Below are 17,970 nucleotides of genomic sequence, written 5' to 3' on the forward strand. Positions count from 1 at the left end.
TATGGCATGGCACTGTATTCTGAAGGATGGAATGACAGTACCATTCAAAATGTTACTGTCGATAATACCCCAAATTACTATAACGATGACAGGTTTCCGTTGCAGTGAAGTTCATTCAAGTTTATTCAAGTTCACAGAAGTTTATTTAAGGCTTTATTTTCCTGAGGATATTTTTTTTTTCTTATCAATTGTATGTCCTTGAGGATTAGACTTTGAATATGGCCTAATTAGAATAACATTTGAATTCCCATTGAAAATGATGGAGGCTGACATTTGCTAACTGTTTAGAACACACACACACACACACACACACACAGGGAGAGAGGAAGAAAAATGCTACTAGAAGAAGCTCTATATGCCTTATAATTACTCTCTCTGTCCTGAATGGTTATGGAGGCAATAACATGTTCAGCCCGCATTGATGATTCTGGCTATGCTGGCTCCGTGCTGCCATCTACAGTTGTTTTTGTTCCCAACTATATTTATTATTGTCAAATACTGTAGCAGATCCAGCATGGACAGATTGTGGACTGAAGGATATTTCCAGAAACATTTAACCAATCACACAATATCACACTCATAGAGACATTTGTTGTTGAACCTTACACGGTCAAAACTGACCTGACTGGTCAGAGATTCTTACAGTACTTGTAATTGATACATCTGCCACATTAACGTGTCTGTTTTCAGTGCCAATGAGGCAAAATACCCACTGGGTTAAAACTGGTTGAATCAACGTTGTTCCACATAATTTCAACCCCAAAAACCTATGTGAAGACTTTAAATCAACATGGAAAACTGATTGGATTTGCTAAAAGTCATCAACGTCAGGGCATTTAGTCTTTTAACCTAAATCCAGTGAAATTGTTTTTGTTGATTTCATGTTGAATTCACGTTAATTGACAACTCAAACAAATGTAAATCAAAACTAGACATTGAACTGACATCTGTTCCCAGTGGGCAAGTACTTGATAATCTAGGATGAACTCCTACATTTTAATGTATGTCAAGCAATCAGTTCTCTGACATTTATTTTTTCTCAGATTTCATCATGTGAAAACACCCATATGACATGCCAAACAGTAGCAATCTGCAGCAGTTCAAACCAATTAAGGAAGTGAAGACCGGTAATGTGATTGATCTCTATTAAATAAAGTAAACACGAACATCGTGCCCTGATTAGAACACCAACTACACAGAGATTTAATGACTTTAGCAAATAGGAATGACAATAAAAGTATATGACAGAGGCAAAGAGGGTTCGTTTGATTGTGAAGGTTGCCGCTGACATCATAGCTCACCGGTTCCGTGAAGGGGGTCAATATTGTCCAGGGCTACATAAGGCGCCCGCTCAAAGGGACCCTGCATTCTCTCTGAGGTGAAGGTCACTCTTCTGCTCCACGCCGCTCCAGCCCAGGGTGAGTAGCTTACTGCCCTCATTCCTCTCTGTTAGATCTGGAGAGCCGCCACCACCACTTCAGCTGAATGGAGCAGCTCAAGGTACTTCTAAGGCATTGAGACTCTTAGTGCTAGTCTGGCGACTCTAGCCGCTAGGAACCGGGTGAATCGCATCTGGGATTGTTAGTGTTTCACTGTTGTGTTTCTGCTCAAATCTGGTGAAAAAGGTCTCATGTAGGCCTACAGTATGATTCATTAGACTTGGACAACATCTTTGGTCAGATTATGGGACTTGAAGACTAGATATACTGTAGGACACAGGTGATTCTCTTGTTAGTCCCAAACTATTGAAGGATTGTATTTTTCCAAGGTAAAACCATGGCCTTTCTCATCACCTTGGGACAGATGCTACTGCTCACAACAGTTATCTTCCACCACACAGGATCCCTTCCTCTGTGGGAGAGGTAAGATTCTCTTTTCCACTAATTTAGAGATCACCTTCACTCCATTTGGTCCTCTGCAACTACATAATTTCAACCAGTTTTGCCCGCTGGGATCATACATAGGTAATATAATAATTGATTTGATTTAGCAGACACTTAACTTGGTGGTTCCGGGAATCAAACCCACTATCCTGGCGATGCAAGTGCCATGTTCTAGCAACTAACCTATAGAGGACCATGTGTAATGGGTGTACGTAGCTGGTGTATGTTATCCGACAACATAATATCATATCATCTCATCACCACAGTAACCAAGGGGATCTGGAGGGGATCATTGGGAGTGAGATTAGTCGTTTAAACACCCGGTCCCTGTTCGCCAGGAACTATGTGAATGCCCTGGTTGAAGCCAGACTGAGGTAAGTTACAGAGCACATGCTCCTCATATCAACCAGTCTCTCTTACTATGGGGGCTTCATGTGTGACATAACGGCATTAGTTAAGTATCCTAATAAGACCATATTGGCAATATAAGCAAGAGTACTCACGTTTTCACCATTTCAATTATCCCCCTGTTGTTCCACTCAATCCAGATCGGGCCCACAGACGAGACAGTTGGGGGACATTGAGTTTTCCAACCGATACGCTGAGTACTTGAGGTCCAAAGCTAAGCACAGCTCAATCTGCGCGTTCCTCCGACGCATGCAGAGTGCTAAGAAAAGGTAACGTCAGTGTCACCCATAGAAATATAACTACTATCACAGAATGTTGACTGGAGTGTGGATGTCAGTTGTATAGGTTCTAGTTCTGATGACGTCGCCAGGGTCATCATAGTGTCTCTATCTCTCTGTAACAGAACATGAACTAAGTAACAGACATCTTCATGACCATGATGCGTTGGTGTTTCCTGCTGTACGTATCACAACTCATAATAGTTTAACACAGGGATGGGCAACATGCCCTTTTTGTAGGCCCGCTGATTTTTTCCCCCCCATGGGCCTACAAGTTGCCCATCCCTGTGTTAAACTGTTATGAGTTTTGATACGTACAGCAGGAAACACCAACGCATCATGGTTCTTAACCAATCTTTTGAATTGGTAGGGTAAGTCTAGTCAGCTATCTAAACTTGTAGAAATCATAGTCGAATTACTGACCGGGGGTTCATATTGAGTTTGTCACTCCCACTCAGATATCAAAATTTCACTTAGGGCCCCCAAATGGCTAGGTCTGGCTCTGACTGCATGTGTGGGTGCGGATGTGGGTAAGACCGGGCAAGCAGACCAGGCCGTGAGCCACTGTGGCTCCTCATGATGAGTTGATTTCTTTTTTTGTGGCCCCCACCCGCATCAAAAGTTCCCCATTCCTGATTTAATATATCATAATATATCACTCTGTATGCTTGTCCACAGTGGGTTAGGAGGAGATACAGAGAAGGTCAACCTGCTGTTGAAGCAGTACATGTGTCCCAATGTCTACCACTGGGCGGCTGAGTTATAACTGGAGGACAACAGGGCTGGAAATGTGGGAAACGACTGAAGTCTCCAACCTGGACTACTATGGAAGTCTGACTGCCTAATGTTACAGTAGTAACCAGTGGGCTGTTTGAACATTTTAAGATACTATTCTATTAGATTATGTTTAATCAGTCATGGAAGGTTATGACATTTGGAGGTCTCAGAGGGTAATAAATATGGTTTATTAATTTGACTAATCTGTAGTTATTTGAATGACTTTATTCTTCCAGAAGGAACTTCAGTTGTGGCAAGTTGGATAAGATAAATCTAACGATATATAGTGAACATATAAACAGCAACATTCACACATGACAGATATAAACGCTTACAAGGTATATATGCAAGGTAAATGTAAGTTACACAACTCTATTTAATTAAAGAGCTGTGCTCTACAAGACAAACACAAGTCACACAAATAAAATGTTCACTTAAAAACTGTAGTGGCTAAGAACCTGAGTCTGTGCCCTGATGGCAGTACCGTATATTGGCTGTTCAGTGGATGTGTAAGATCCAAAACTATTTCTTTACCCCTCTTACATGTGCACTCTTTGTAAATGTCTCAGAAAGCCATATCTATCTATCTCCTACCTGTACCACCAGTGTCAGTACCACTTTACAAATAATGACGTTCATGATTAAGCATTAACAAACTATTCATAAATATGTACTTCATTATCTGTAAACATATGAAAACATTTATAAGCATGATTATTTATGAGTATTTATAACACTTTTAAAAGTAATGGCTAATTTATGAAAGTTATTAAAAAAAACTTTACCCAAGAATCTATAGACTGGGTAGGTAAAATGATACCTGAACCTGATACTACACTCTTAGAAAAAAGGGTTCCAAAAGGGTTCTTTGGCTATCCACATATGAGAACCCTTTTTGGTTACAGGCAGAACTCTTTTGGGTTCCATGGAGAAAACCTCTGTGGAAATGGTTCTACATGGAACACAAAAGTGTTCTTCTACCTGGAACCAAAAAGGGTTCTTCAAAAGGGTTCTCCTATGGGGACCTTTTCGGTTTTAGATGGCACCTTTTTTTCTAAGAGTGTATATAAAGACTGTCATGGACTTACCCTTTTCTTTGTAAATGTACCTGATAACAATTCTGAAATGTCACATGATGTTCCTTCCTTTATTGTCATTGTTGTGAATAAAGAGTACTTGACTAGTTGTATGTTGTTTATGTCCATGTGTTCGGTGACAACACTGAAAGCACAAACTAGTTTTCCTCAAGCCAAGAGACCCTTGTCAACTAATTTGCACCATTTTATTTTTATTTCACCTTTATTTAACCAGGTAGGCCAGTTGAGACAAGTTCTCATTTACAACTGCGACCTGGCCAAGATGAAGCAAAGCAGTGCGACAAAAACAACAGCACAGAGTTGTAAGTTACACAAACAAATGTACAGTCAATAACACAATATAAAAATCTATGTACAGTGTGTGCAAATGTAGAAGAGTAGGGAGGTAAAGGCAATAAACAGGCCATGGAGGCAAAACAAATACAATTTAGCATTAACACTGGAGTGATAGATGTGCAGATGATGATGTGCAAGTAGAGATACTGGGGTGCAAAAAAGCAAAAGGTTAAGTAACAATATGGGGATGAGATAGTTGGGTATGCTATTTACAGATTGGCTGTGTACAGGTACAGTGATCGGTAAGGTGCTCTGACAGCTGATGCTTTAAATTAGAGAGGGAGATACACCTGCATTGCTTGCTGTTTGGGGTTTTAGGCTTGGTTTCTGTACAGCACTTTGTGACATCAGCTGATGTAAGAAGGGCTTTATAAATACATTTGATTGACTGAGATATAGGACTCCAGCTTCAGTGATTTTTGCAATTATTTCCAGTCATTGGCAGCAGAGAACTGGAAGGAAAGGCAGCCAAAGGAAGTGTTGGCTTTGGGGGTGACCAGTAAAATACACCTGCTGGAGCGAGTGCTATGGGTGGGTGTTGCTATGGTGACCAGTGAGCTGAGATAAGGCAGGGATTTACCTAGCATAGACTTATAGATTACCTGGAGCCAGTGAGTTTGGCGACGAATATGTATTGAGGGCAAGCCAACGAGAGCATACAGGTCGCAGTGGTGGGTAGTATATGGGGCTTTGGTGACAAAACGGATGGCACTGTGATAGACTACATCCAATTTGCTGAGTAGAGTGTTGGAGGCTATTTTGTAAATGACATCGCCGAAGTCAACGATCGGTAGGATATTCAGTTTTACAAGGGTGTTTGGCAGCATGAGTGAAGGAGGCTTTGTTGCGAAATAGGAAGCCAATTCTAGTCTAACCAGACACCTAGGTATTTGTAGTTGTCCACATATTCTAAGTCAGAACAGTCCAGAGAAGTGATGCTAGTTGTGCGGGAGGGTGCAGGCAGCAATCAGTTAAAGAGCATGCACTTAGTTTTACTTGCATTTAAATCCATTTATGGATGTTATATGGATGTAATTTATCCCAAATCATTTGTAGTGTCTGCTATACACTGTATAAAAAAATATTTTAAAAGTTGTATAATGCTGTAAAAACTAACACTAAAGTACTGTATGCATTATTTACAGCAAGATGTTGTAAATGGCTATGCATTCTGGGTGGTTTTAGGCATAAAAGGTCAATATTGGATCAGGTCTCTCTTAGAAAAGAGATGTTATCTCAATGAGGAAAACCTGTATAAATAAAGGTCAAATAAAAATGTTTAATAATAATAATAATAATAATAATAATAATAATAATAATAATAATAATAATAATATTGTTATTTCCAAAGAACTGTTGGTTTAACAGCACATTACCGTAACCGCACAGTATTGTTGGATTGGTAACTAGCAACTTTTTCAAACAACTCTGACTGGATTGAGAGACATCAAGGTCTGAAGTGAACCAACCAAGCAAAGTGCATACAACATACGTAAAAAAAAATTATCATACCGAATATTACACTGTAATGGAACACTGATTTATATGATAAATGTTTACATTCATCACCAGTAAAATACTGTGAAGCATTATACAGCAGTATACTGCAAATTATGGTGCATTGTGGGATATTGTTGAGGGCGGGGAGAGAATTGCTGCGTTTAAAATGGTACTGTAATTCCACTCCACAGAATACAGTTCCGTACCGTATTTTTGGAGCCCCCAAAACCTTCTGACCACTAGTGGGTAAATGGTATTGTTGTTTCTGAGGCATGCCTTGAAAGAGGCTAAATTTGTGGTATCCGTTAATGTGAGTGCTGTACCAATTTAACAGATATGTGGTAGTACAATGTCTTGCAAAAGTAATCATCCCCCTTGACATTTTTCCTGTTTTGTTGCATTACAACCTGTAATTTAAAATGGATTTTTATTTGGTTTTCATGTAATGGACATACACAATATAGTCCAAATTGGTGAAGATGAAATTGAAAAAAAAATTGAAAAAAAAAAAATACCGGAAAAGTGGTGCGTGCATATGCTATGAAGCCCCTAAATAAGATCTGGTGCAACCAATTACCTTCACAAGTCACATAATTAGTTAAAGAAAGTCCAAAGGTGTGCAATCTAAGTGTCATATGATCTGTCACATGATCTCAGTATATATATATACATACACCTGTTCTGAAAGGCCCCAGAGTCAGCACCATCATGCAAGCAGCAACATTAAGACCAAGGAGCTCTCCAAACAGGTCAGGGACAAAGTTGTGGAGAAGTACAGATCAGGGTTGGGTTATAAAAAATATCCGGAACTCTGAACATCCCACGGAGCACCATTAAATCCATTACAAAAAAATTGAAAGAATGTGGCACCACAACAAACCTGCCAAGAGAGGGCTGCCCACCAAAACTCACAGACCAGGCAACAAAGAGACCACAGATAACCCTGAAGGAGCTGCGAAGCTCCACAGTGGAGATTGGAGTATCTGTCCATAGGACCACTTTAAGCCATACACTCCACAGAGCTGGGCTTTACCTAAGAGTGCCCAGAAAAAAATAATTTTGGCTCTACAAAGTATTGACTTTGGGGTGGTGAATAGTTTTGCAAATGATACAAACCCCTCAAAAATATATTTTAATTCCAGGTTGTAAGGCAACAAAAGAGGAAAAATGCCAAGGGGAGGGGGGAATACTTTCGCAAGCCACTGTAATACTCAAAAAATGTGTATTGGAGACAGATTGGAGTAGCAGCCAGTTGACACCTTTGTTAAGGCCTCTAGAAGTGCTACTGATCTTAAAATATATATATATATATTATATATATTGAAATTTTGTAATTTCAACACATTACTTAGCAGCCAACCTGCTTGCACCAATCCCATGCAATTATGGTAAAATACTGTAAAATACAAACCCCATTTCCCCTCAATTAATTTAATTAATTACAATTATTGTAAAAAGATTACAGTAACGCACTGTACTGTTTTATGGTAAATTACAAGCAGCCAGATAATGTAAAAGCAACGGTAAAACATAATACAGTAACAGTATGGTAACATACTGTACATTTTTTTTTACTCTAACTTACAGACAACTCACTGCATGTACAGTAAGTTACCATAAAAACAACAGGAAATGTGTTACGGTGTAGTTAACAGTGATGCTTACATAGTCAGTAATATAGGCCTGTCTGTCTCCTGCTTTGTTCCCTCCTTATACGAGGCAGACTCCCACTGGCCAACGGTTTCCTGTTCTCTGTGTGCTTGGTTTGTGTGCGGTGCAACAGTAAAATCATATTGCGCAATCATTCGTCATGCTGTCCCTTTTCACAAAGTTAAAGCAACAACAAAAAAAACGGACGATTTCTTGTAACTTCTGTTATTTGTTGTCTGGCTCATGGGGATGGTTGTTGTAGATTTACAGCACACAGGCATGACATCTATAGCCACTGACTAAAAGTGCCTCCACACATTCCTGTTTTCATTATCCTTCAGAACTTGTGTCCTAGTCGTTCCATAATAGAACCATATATGGCCTTATTCCTCGTATTTTAGGAAGGTCATGCCTTACATCATTTCTTCATACAGGTTATTCACTCTACTTTAACACATTTTGGTTTAATTCTCCGTATGCTATAGCCTATTGGACTGGATACAGTATGCTCCCATACTGCCCTCAAAACGTGCACATTTCTCATATAATGATCAGACAAATAGATCTCATCTCAATTTCAAAAACAGATCTGCTTTCATTAACTTCTTTGCAAAGGAAACGGGAGTCATGCGGCTCGCATTATTGTCTGACGTCTCCAGAACAAATGTGGGTGTTTTATGAGTGGAAAAGTCCACCATAGACATGCTCCTCTCTTCTGATCGTAAAAGAACAGATAAGCCCTATAGTTACAAAGATTGGGACTGAAGTCAGTTCTCTCTCCTCAGGCCAGACTGACACTGCAGACAAGTACAAAGGCCACACTAGTCCTACCCATTTTCATTAGGATTGATAGTACAGTTGAACAGGGCAACGGAGCAGGGCATGTTTTAATCTTGGATGTAGTATTACTCAGTTTAGTAATACTTACTCTGTTGAGCTTTGAGTTGATCTGTGAAGCAAAAACACAAGCAGAAAGCTCAACATGGTCCTCAAAGAGAAGTTTGGATATTTGACCAAAAGTACAGTATGTGTACACCTGCTCGTCAAACATCTCATTCCAAAACCATGGGCATTAATATGGAGTTGGTCCCCCCTTTGCTGCTGTAACAGACTCCACTCTTCTGAGAAGGCTTTCCACTAGATGTTGGAACATTACTGTGGGGACATTACTGCCACAAGAGCATTAGTGAGGTCGGGCACTGATGTTGGCCGACTAGGTCTGGCTCCAGTCTGCGTTCCAATTCATCCCAAAGTTGTTTGATGGGGTGGAGATCAGGGCTCTGTGCAGGCCAGTCAAGTTGTTCCACACCGATCTCGACAAACTATTTCTGTATGGACCTTGCTTTGTGCATGGATGCATTGTCATGCTGTAACAGGAAAGGGCCTTTCCCAAACTGTTGCCACAAAGTTGGATGCACAGAATCGTCTAGATTGTCATTGTACGCTGTAGCATTAAAATTTCCCTTCACTGGAACTAAGGGGCCTAGCCCGAACCATGAAAAACAGCCCCAGACCATTATTCCTCATCCACCAAACTTTACAGTGGCCACTATGCAATCGGGCAGGTAGCGTTCTCCTGGCATCCGCCAAACCCAGATTCGTCCATCAGACCGCCAGATGGCGAAGTGTGATTCATCACTCAGGAGAACACGTTGCCACTGCTCCAGAGTCCAATGGTGGCATCTTTAACCACTCCAGCCGACGCTTGACATTGCGCATGGTGATCTTAGGCTTGTGTGAAACTGCTCAGCCATGGAAACCCATTTAATGAAGCTCCCAACGATCAGCTCGTGCTGACGTTGCTTCCAGATTCAGTTTGGAACTCTGTAGTGAGTTTTGCAACCAAAGACAGACAATTTTTACGTGCTTCAGCGGGCCCACTAGACATTTTCACTTCACAATAACAGCCCTTACAGTTGACCGGGGCAGCTGTAGCAGGACAGAAATTTGACAAACTGACTTCTTGTAAAGGCATCCTATGACGGTGCCACATTGAAAGTCACTGAGCTCTTCAGTAAGGCCATTCTACTGACACTGTTGACACTACTGACACTGGTGTGCTCAATTTTATACACCCGTCAGCAACACGCGTGGCTGAAATAACAGAATCCACTGATTTGAACGGGTGTCCACATACTTTTGTGTATATAGTGTATCTTTGAGGACCGTGTTGAGTTTTCTGCTTGTATTTTTGCATCACAGATCAACTCAAGCTCAACAGGGTAAGTATTAAAAAACAGATTATTATTGGACATTGACAGGGACACAGCTTCAGGGTCTACAGCTTTTGAAATATGTTTCAGGTTGGTTGTCCAATTACTTTTGTTACTCATGGATGACATGGGCATATATTAATATGTTATGTTTTTTTGTTGTGTGATGTATATATACACACAAAACTGTAATTTTACCCATAGAAACCCCATATTCATGGAAAAATACAGCATTTTTCATCAATCCTTTCATTACCAATTAAAGAAAGGCTATAGCCCACATGTATTTTCTCTCTATAATGTGTTACTTTATATCACTTTATACTAATTTCAGAAACACTTAGGGATCTGTTTTTTAGGCTCTATATTCTGCTGGCATTATGCCAGTGCAATTGTCAAACTCGCGCTAATTGGCAATTTACGAACTGTTAAAGCCAGCTCTCTTCTGTTTTCAATTCCTAGTGCCAGGATTGGTCAATTACTTGTCATTTACTTGTCACTGAGATCCACCTGCAACATCCCCTGTTCACTAAACTCCTGAAACTAACCCCATTCCGCTTTCCCAGATATCTATCTCCCCCTGTATCTTCCACCCTTCTTCCTACCATACACATGACTGGATAGTGATCGCTATCCACTGTAGGTTCCTCCCATACTTGCCAACTACATGTTCCTGCCGTTGAACTTGAGATCAGAGTAAGATCCAGAGCAGATTAATTGCCGGTTACTGGGTCAAACCTGTTTCCCCGGGGCCGTCATTAAGACTCACAAGCCCTTTCTCATCCGGGAGTTCCTCCAACATTTGTCCATATACATCAGTCTATGACCCTCCCCAGAGCATATTGTGGGCATTAAAATCCCCACACCAATTTACCCGTCTCCTATCTTGACCTTCTACATTCCCACGGGCCACCAACTATAGTCTTAAAACGGGATGTAGAAGTTCACCATTACCAGATTCCCCCCTCCCAACCACACTTCTACCACTACAAACTCCTGCACAACTCCCTTTCCCACAAGCCTATATGGGATCCTCTGCTTTATAAAGGTATGCAGACCACTTCTCCACATTCCCCGTATGCCTGTTCTGCCCCACACTTCACACACACACATCTCCTTTTGCCTTTACACACTGCCGCCACATGCCCAAACGTTTGACGGTTATAGCAACGCACTGGTTTTCGGGAACATAAGCTCGCACATATTAAATCATGTACCCAATCCTAACTTTTTCTGGCAGTACCAGATCCTCAAAGTTTAGTAGTACTGAAAGGTTATCCACTTTCTTCCTATATCGTGTCATCTGGAGCCTCTTATCATCAATAAGAGAGCCTCCCTTCAAGTGTTCCTTTATTTATTTTCCCTGTTAACACTTTCTGGAACTCCTGTAATAACTCACTGCCACGCGGTTTTATCCGGCACTCTATCAACCACACCTTTACACACCTGCTTGAGTTTGAGCGCCTTCTCACGCTGTTTGGCATCGGCACACAATGCCACCAAACTTCCATTACGAAAAATGTACTCTTCAAATCACTAGTCAATTCGATCGGACTCACTGCCGTGACTACACCCTTGAATTCAAGTTCTCTCCGTACAACACTGCAAACCAAACCTCTGTCAACCCTACTCTCCCCTGACGCGACCTGCAGCCACAATGATGTCCAATTTCTTTGATTTCCATGCTACGTGAGCCATGGAGTTTATCACAGTTGCAATGAACGCCACAGAATCCACTTTCTTCACGTACAGTATGTCTGGTTATCTTGGTTGACAAATTGGCCTATCACTATGGGCTGTGCCCCATCCACTACTATTTCTTCAACTTCACTTGCTCTCTCAATTTCTTTGATTGTTTCCCGATTGGAGAGCCGATGGACCACCTTAACTTTTGCCACCTCGACCTCCTTCACTCTTACAGGGCACTCGACAAACTCTGAGTCATGATCCCCACCACAATTGCAACATGGCCGTTCTTCATTCCAATCTTGTGTATACTCCACCTGTCAGCACACCCTTGAAACATGGCCAAATACTTTGCAAACCACACCTGGGATTATCGTCAGGAGGTTTTCTTCCTTGACTTCCACCGACACCCTTGTGAGGCCCACTGCCATCTTCCTTTGTTCCTCAGACACACCATTTATCAGGATAAGCCCACTGCTGGACTTTCCCAACATACGATTCACCATCTTTGAGACCCCAAACGGATCTCCCAGGTAAACATCCTCAGCGAAAAATAATTACAATAAATAAAACAATTATAATAGTCGCACCCCATCAAGAAACAAATCCTTGTTCGAAATACACTTGACATCCCCTTCAATTAAAGACAATTCTATTTCATTCCATTCTTCGACACTACTGTTGTCTGTTCATCTTCTCCAACTCCACTCGACACGCTTCTCGTTTCAAACTTGGCATTCACTTCCGCCAAGATTGGAGGCCCATGGTTCCACTAGGACTTCTATCAGCTGTCTTCTTTTCACAAGCATATCTACAGCCTCACATGAGTCTCTCTGAGCCAATGAACATTTAGCAGGGACTGTTACAAAAATAGGTCATGTAGTACCACTTACATCCACTGTATGGCAGTATGATGCACACCATTGGGAGCACAGCGGAGAGCTGAAAACCAACCATGTCATGTTTATGTTTGACTTTTCAGTTTTACTCAATACATTTTATTTTATTTATTTAAACAGCCTAGAACCTGTTTTTGAGGACTAGGATTTTTTGTCAGCTCAAGAGGTACCCATGACCAGTGGTGTAAAGTACTTAAGTAAAAATATTTTAAAGTTTTTTGAGTATCTGTACTTTACTGTTTCCCTGACACCAAAAAAGTACTCATTACATTTTGAACGCTTAACAGCACAGAGAAACGGTCCAATTAGCACACTTATCAAGAGAACATCCCTGGTCATCCCCACTGCCTTTGATCTGGCTGACTCACTAAAGACAAATGTTTTATTTATAAGTGTGCCCCTGGCAATCCATAAATGAAAAAACAAACAAGAAAATCATGCCGTCTGGTTGGCTTGAGATAAGGAATAAGAAATGATTTATACTTTTAATGCTTAAGTATATTTAAAAACAAATACTTTTAATCAAGTAGTATTTTACTGGGGGACTTTTACTTGAGTCATTTTCTAGTCAGGTATTTTTACTTTCACTCAAGTATGACAATTTTAGTGCTTATTCCACCACTGCCCATGACATACCATGGGGTCAAAAAGTCTACTTCTCGAGCCAGTCAATAGCACAGACTTAATTACATTTGTTGCTGTTATTTATCACTACAGTGTTTGTGTCAAATTGTCATCGAATTGTAATTGCAGGTAGCCTAGCGATTAAGGTTGCTGGTTCGAATACCCAAGCTGACAAGGTGAAAAATCTTAGCAAGGCACTTAACCCTAATTTGCCCCAGGGGCCTGTAAAACATCACACATCTGGTTTATGTGACAATAAAACATATTTTGTACATTTGTGTACTCAGTCTTGGACAGTGAAGACTCAATTTTCAGCTTCCATTCAGTCAGGGCAAATATATAAAGTATTTTCTTTAAACACTAAGGTCTTAGAAGGCTTTATATCTATTATAGACATGTGTGCGCAATGGCAAACCTATAGGACTTGAGTGTGTGACAGGTTTGTGATACTGAAAGGACAGCAACCATAATACCAGCACACTCATGTAGGAGAGCGCACTTTCTGTAAAACCAAAGGGCTAGTGGTGTAGTGAAGGGTATGCCTATGCAGGTATAAGCCCCATACCCACTTTCTTTTCAGTGGGCATTGCGTATACTCACTTCTTAATCCCTACTGATGGGTATCAATGTTGTGTAGTGGAGGTATTATGCAGTACAATAGAGAAATCATGCACAAAGTAGTTTACACGATTTCAAAGCACGTGAAATATATTCACATGCGTGCCACACACAACGGAATATCATCTGCAGGTAGCAAGAGTGTGCAGCTGTCAACTGGTTTTGGCATGGAGCAGCTCACAGAAAAATGACATCGTTAGCCGGTAGGGTAGGCAAGAGGTATCAATTTAAGATATCTACCAGTAAATGCTAACTAAGACAACAATGGGTATGCAAACTAGGTTTCAACTCAAAGTTCCATGATGTACACTAAGGTATTGTTGGCAGATTAGATGGATGCAGTTCAATGCATGATTAATATAATTCACCAATACATTTCTTGGTAGTCCAAAAAATATTGCTATCAGGTTGTAAATCACAGCCGGCCTGGTACATTGTTTTCTGCCTCCATTCGGGATGCACTGTTTCAGTTTCAATGACTCAATATTCTGGGCACAAACAGACAAATGTAACTAAGGCTGGGATTGTCAATACAATCAAACTAGCTAGGGCAATGATCACAAGTCAGTCAAAACTTGGCTAATAGGCTAGAATATCTAATTATGTAGCATGCTAAAAAAAAATGGAGCCTAATGTTAGCTAGATAGATGAATGTCATGTCATGCCATATGAGGAGTGGGTGTATGACTGACTTTTCCCCCTCATATCGTTTTTCGGTGGCTACACAGCTAGAGATGCAGGTGTTATTTGGTTAGCTCGCAAGAACTTGAATGACTGTTATGCAGTTAGCATATCTCTTGCGGTAGCAAATTCACTCTGGCTATCTACTCCGATTTCAAAGCACTCTTGTCTGAGTGTGCCAGAGAACAGAACAACTGATGAATTTATTAACGCACAACACCTTATGAATATGACTGGCGTCAGTAAACTTAGGCAAAAAAATGAATAGTTAGTGAAGAACACTCTAGATAACATGTAAACAGCCTAACCAGCTTTGCTATGGTGAGTAAAATGGTCCAAGTGAGGTGTTCTCTCATTTGTGTCTGGAAGTACCTAGCTAGCAAGCTAGCCAACTTTAGCCAGTTAGCTCAGGTGCTTGGTTGGGACAAGCATGCATTGGCAAGCAAGCTGCAGAAGGACAATGAGGCTATAATTCCCCATTGTTTATCAGTGCAATTTTGACAGCCAACTAGCTGAAAAAGTTTGAGAGGGTATATCTAATGTTCCTTCGTTAGATTTTAGCTCATTTCGCTCTGGCTAGCATTAGTTGTTGATCTTGTTGTTGATGTGCATAACTGAAGGAGAGAGAGCCTACCTTTTCAATAGGACTGTAAAGTTCCCAAATGTGAGAGGACACCTATGGTGTTGACATATTTGCAGAAATTCATCCAGGTGCATTTTGTGGCTTTTGGTGAGCGCATTCTAATGATCTAAAGGTGCGCTGTTGCAACTGCCTGTAAACACACAGTCCAGTTCAAAGTGAATAATGGCAGGCCCTTGCGGCATATGGCTAGTTTGTATAAAGGCCTACTGTAGCTCTGATTGGCTATAGTGCACATGTCTGTGTAGATTCCGGTCCTGGACAAGACAGATGTTTTTATTCCATTTTATTTATTGCAGTGTCTATTAATTGTCCAAACGCACAAACTCTTTCCCACTCTATATTACTATAGAGCTGTCACAAATGCCTTAGTATACCTAATTCCCAAACATTCCAAGAATTTAAGAATAAAAAAATGTAAAAGTGTAATTCTTCCTGGGGCTGTATATAAACAGATTTTTAATAAGATTTCATGTTGCTAAAATGCTTTCAGTTCCACTTTAAATGCAGCAATGTTTCACACACATATTTCAAAGAGATGGCTAACAACAGCAAGCAAGCTGCAATAAAAAACACAGTTCCACTCACCTTCTTGTTGAAAGTTATTCTTGAAAAGGGAGACGCTAACAAATTAGCAACAACATCCTCTTTGATAACACCTGCTGAAGCCGCTGCAAACTAGCCAACAACAAAAGCTAGCTAGCTAGACCATGGGAAAACTATTGCTCTCTATTGCTATTGTGACCTGTTGCCTTTAAGAAGGCAGAAGTTTCCATACGTTTTTGTAAAAATGGTCCCACCCATTAAGTCAAAATGTGATTGGTTGATTCCACTGTCACTCCAAAAAATTGTCCAAATACAGTTGAATGGCAGATACCTTTATCTAGCCTTTATCTAGCTTCTGATGTAGCTAGCTAGATGTATCTCCCCGGAGAACAGCAAAGAAAAATCCTGATTGGATCTTTTTTTTTCTCTTCAGTTTTAAAACCCTTTCCTTTCCAACAAAAACTGAAGAGATCAGTAGGTCATTGAAAATAATAATATAATTATTGTTCTTGTTATATTACTGTAATCATTATTTTTTATAAATCCTTAGGCCTTTTCTGAAGGTGTAGAAGGCTCATTGTTCCCCACTGTGTTTTGGTTATTAATCATTTGTAGAGTGGCTCTATTTTCCCTCAGTATGCTTTTTTCACTATTCTGAATGTCTAAAGCAGGGCTGCCCAACCCTCTTCCTGGAGATCTTCCGTTCTGTGGGTTCAGTCCAACCCTAGTTTAACACACCTGATTCTACTAATTAGCTGCTCAACAAGACCTTCACTAGCTGAATCAGATACGCTAAATTAGGGTTGGACTGAAAACCTACAGGACAGTAGATTGCCAGGAAGAGGGTTGAGCAGACCTGGTCTAAAGAATCCATGTGTTGTTCTGAAATATGAACACAGAAATACGGGACATTTTGAACTCTTATTATGGTGGTGATTTGACAAAATTGCAATCATCGTCTTGAATTGACCTCGCATTTTTCTGATCTCGGTCTTGACTTGGTCTCAATTTGCTCCGGTCCTGGTCTTAAATCCGTCTCGCTTTAGGTAGTCTTGAACATAACACTGGTAATATCACTGTTACCTAATGTCAAATTCCTTGTTCAAATCGGAACATAAAGTAGCCTATTATCCTCATGACATTGAATAATGCACATGTACAGTATGCATGTACCCAGGAAGAAAAGCATGTAGAGGGCATCTGGGCTAATGACAGTCCATATACTGTAGATGGGACTGAAGTGGAAGGGTCAAAGGAAATCACATTCATTTCCTCATGGCAACAGCCAACCATAACACACCCTGATAAACATTGCTGTTGGTGCAACATCGCAGCTACACCCAATCAGCTGCAACTACTCTAAAAGAACACAATGTACACAGGAAAGGCCAAATAACTGGGTGTTACGTCTTTATTTGATTCATTCATATCTTCACATACAAAAACGTAAAAAATACGTAATGTTTAAATAGGGAGATTCACCAGGGCAATGAACACAAAAAAATGCACTAAACTAGTCATAGATTCAACGGACACACAATTTAAAAAACTAAACTTTGAATACTGTGATAAAATCATTTATAATAAATTATACCAGCATGAGAGAAGTTCATTGTCTCCTTGCCTCATTTTCAGGCCAAATATAATTTTACATAGTTTGTTATTATAAAATAATACTTCTAAACCTATGAAAGCACAGTGCAATTAATCTCAGCAGATAATTGACAGTATAATGAGATGTGTACAGGCACGCACACACACTCACAGTTAAGAAGGTAAGAAAGAGCATCAGTGACATCTACAGATAAACCAAAAAATGAAAGTCATTGTCCACAAAGCGGCACTGCGGGCTGCCTATCCTTTCTTTGGATTGGTGGATACATCTCATTATTGTAATCCTTTTTTGAATATTCGATGAAATTGCTAACGTCAACCGCCTGTAGTCAATGGAGAGAGCTGCTACGCTACTAGCCTCATACCATGAATATGCATAGCCTTCTCGAGACAATTTCAATAGAAAGTGTTTGTTCTCAAAGCTGCTGGGATGTCACATGCCCTACTTATATCAGTACACTTGTAACAAATTAAGCATTACAAAACTTCTATTCAATCAAATAAACCTCATGTAGCAAAT

The sequence above is a fragment of the Oncorhynchus mykiss genome, chromosome 2, assembly GCF_013265735.2.
Source record: "Oncorhynchus mykiss isolate Arlee chromosome 2, USDA_OmykA_1.1, whole genome shotgun sequence".
NCBI lineage: Eukaryota > Metazoa > Chordata > Actinopteri > Salmoniformes > Salmonidae > Oncorhynchus > Oncorhynchus mykiss.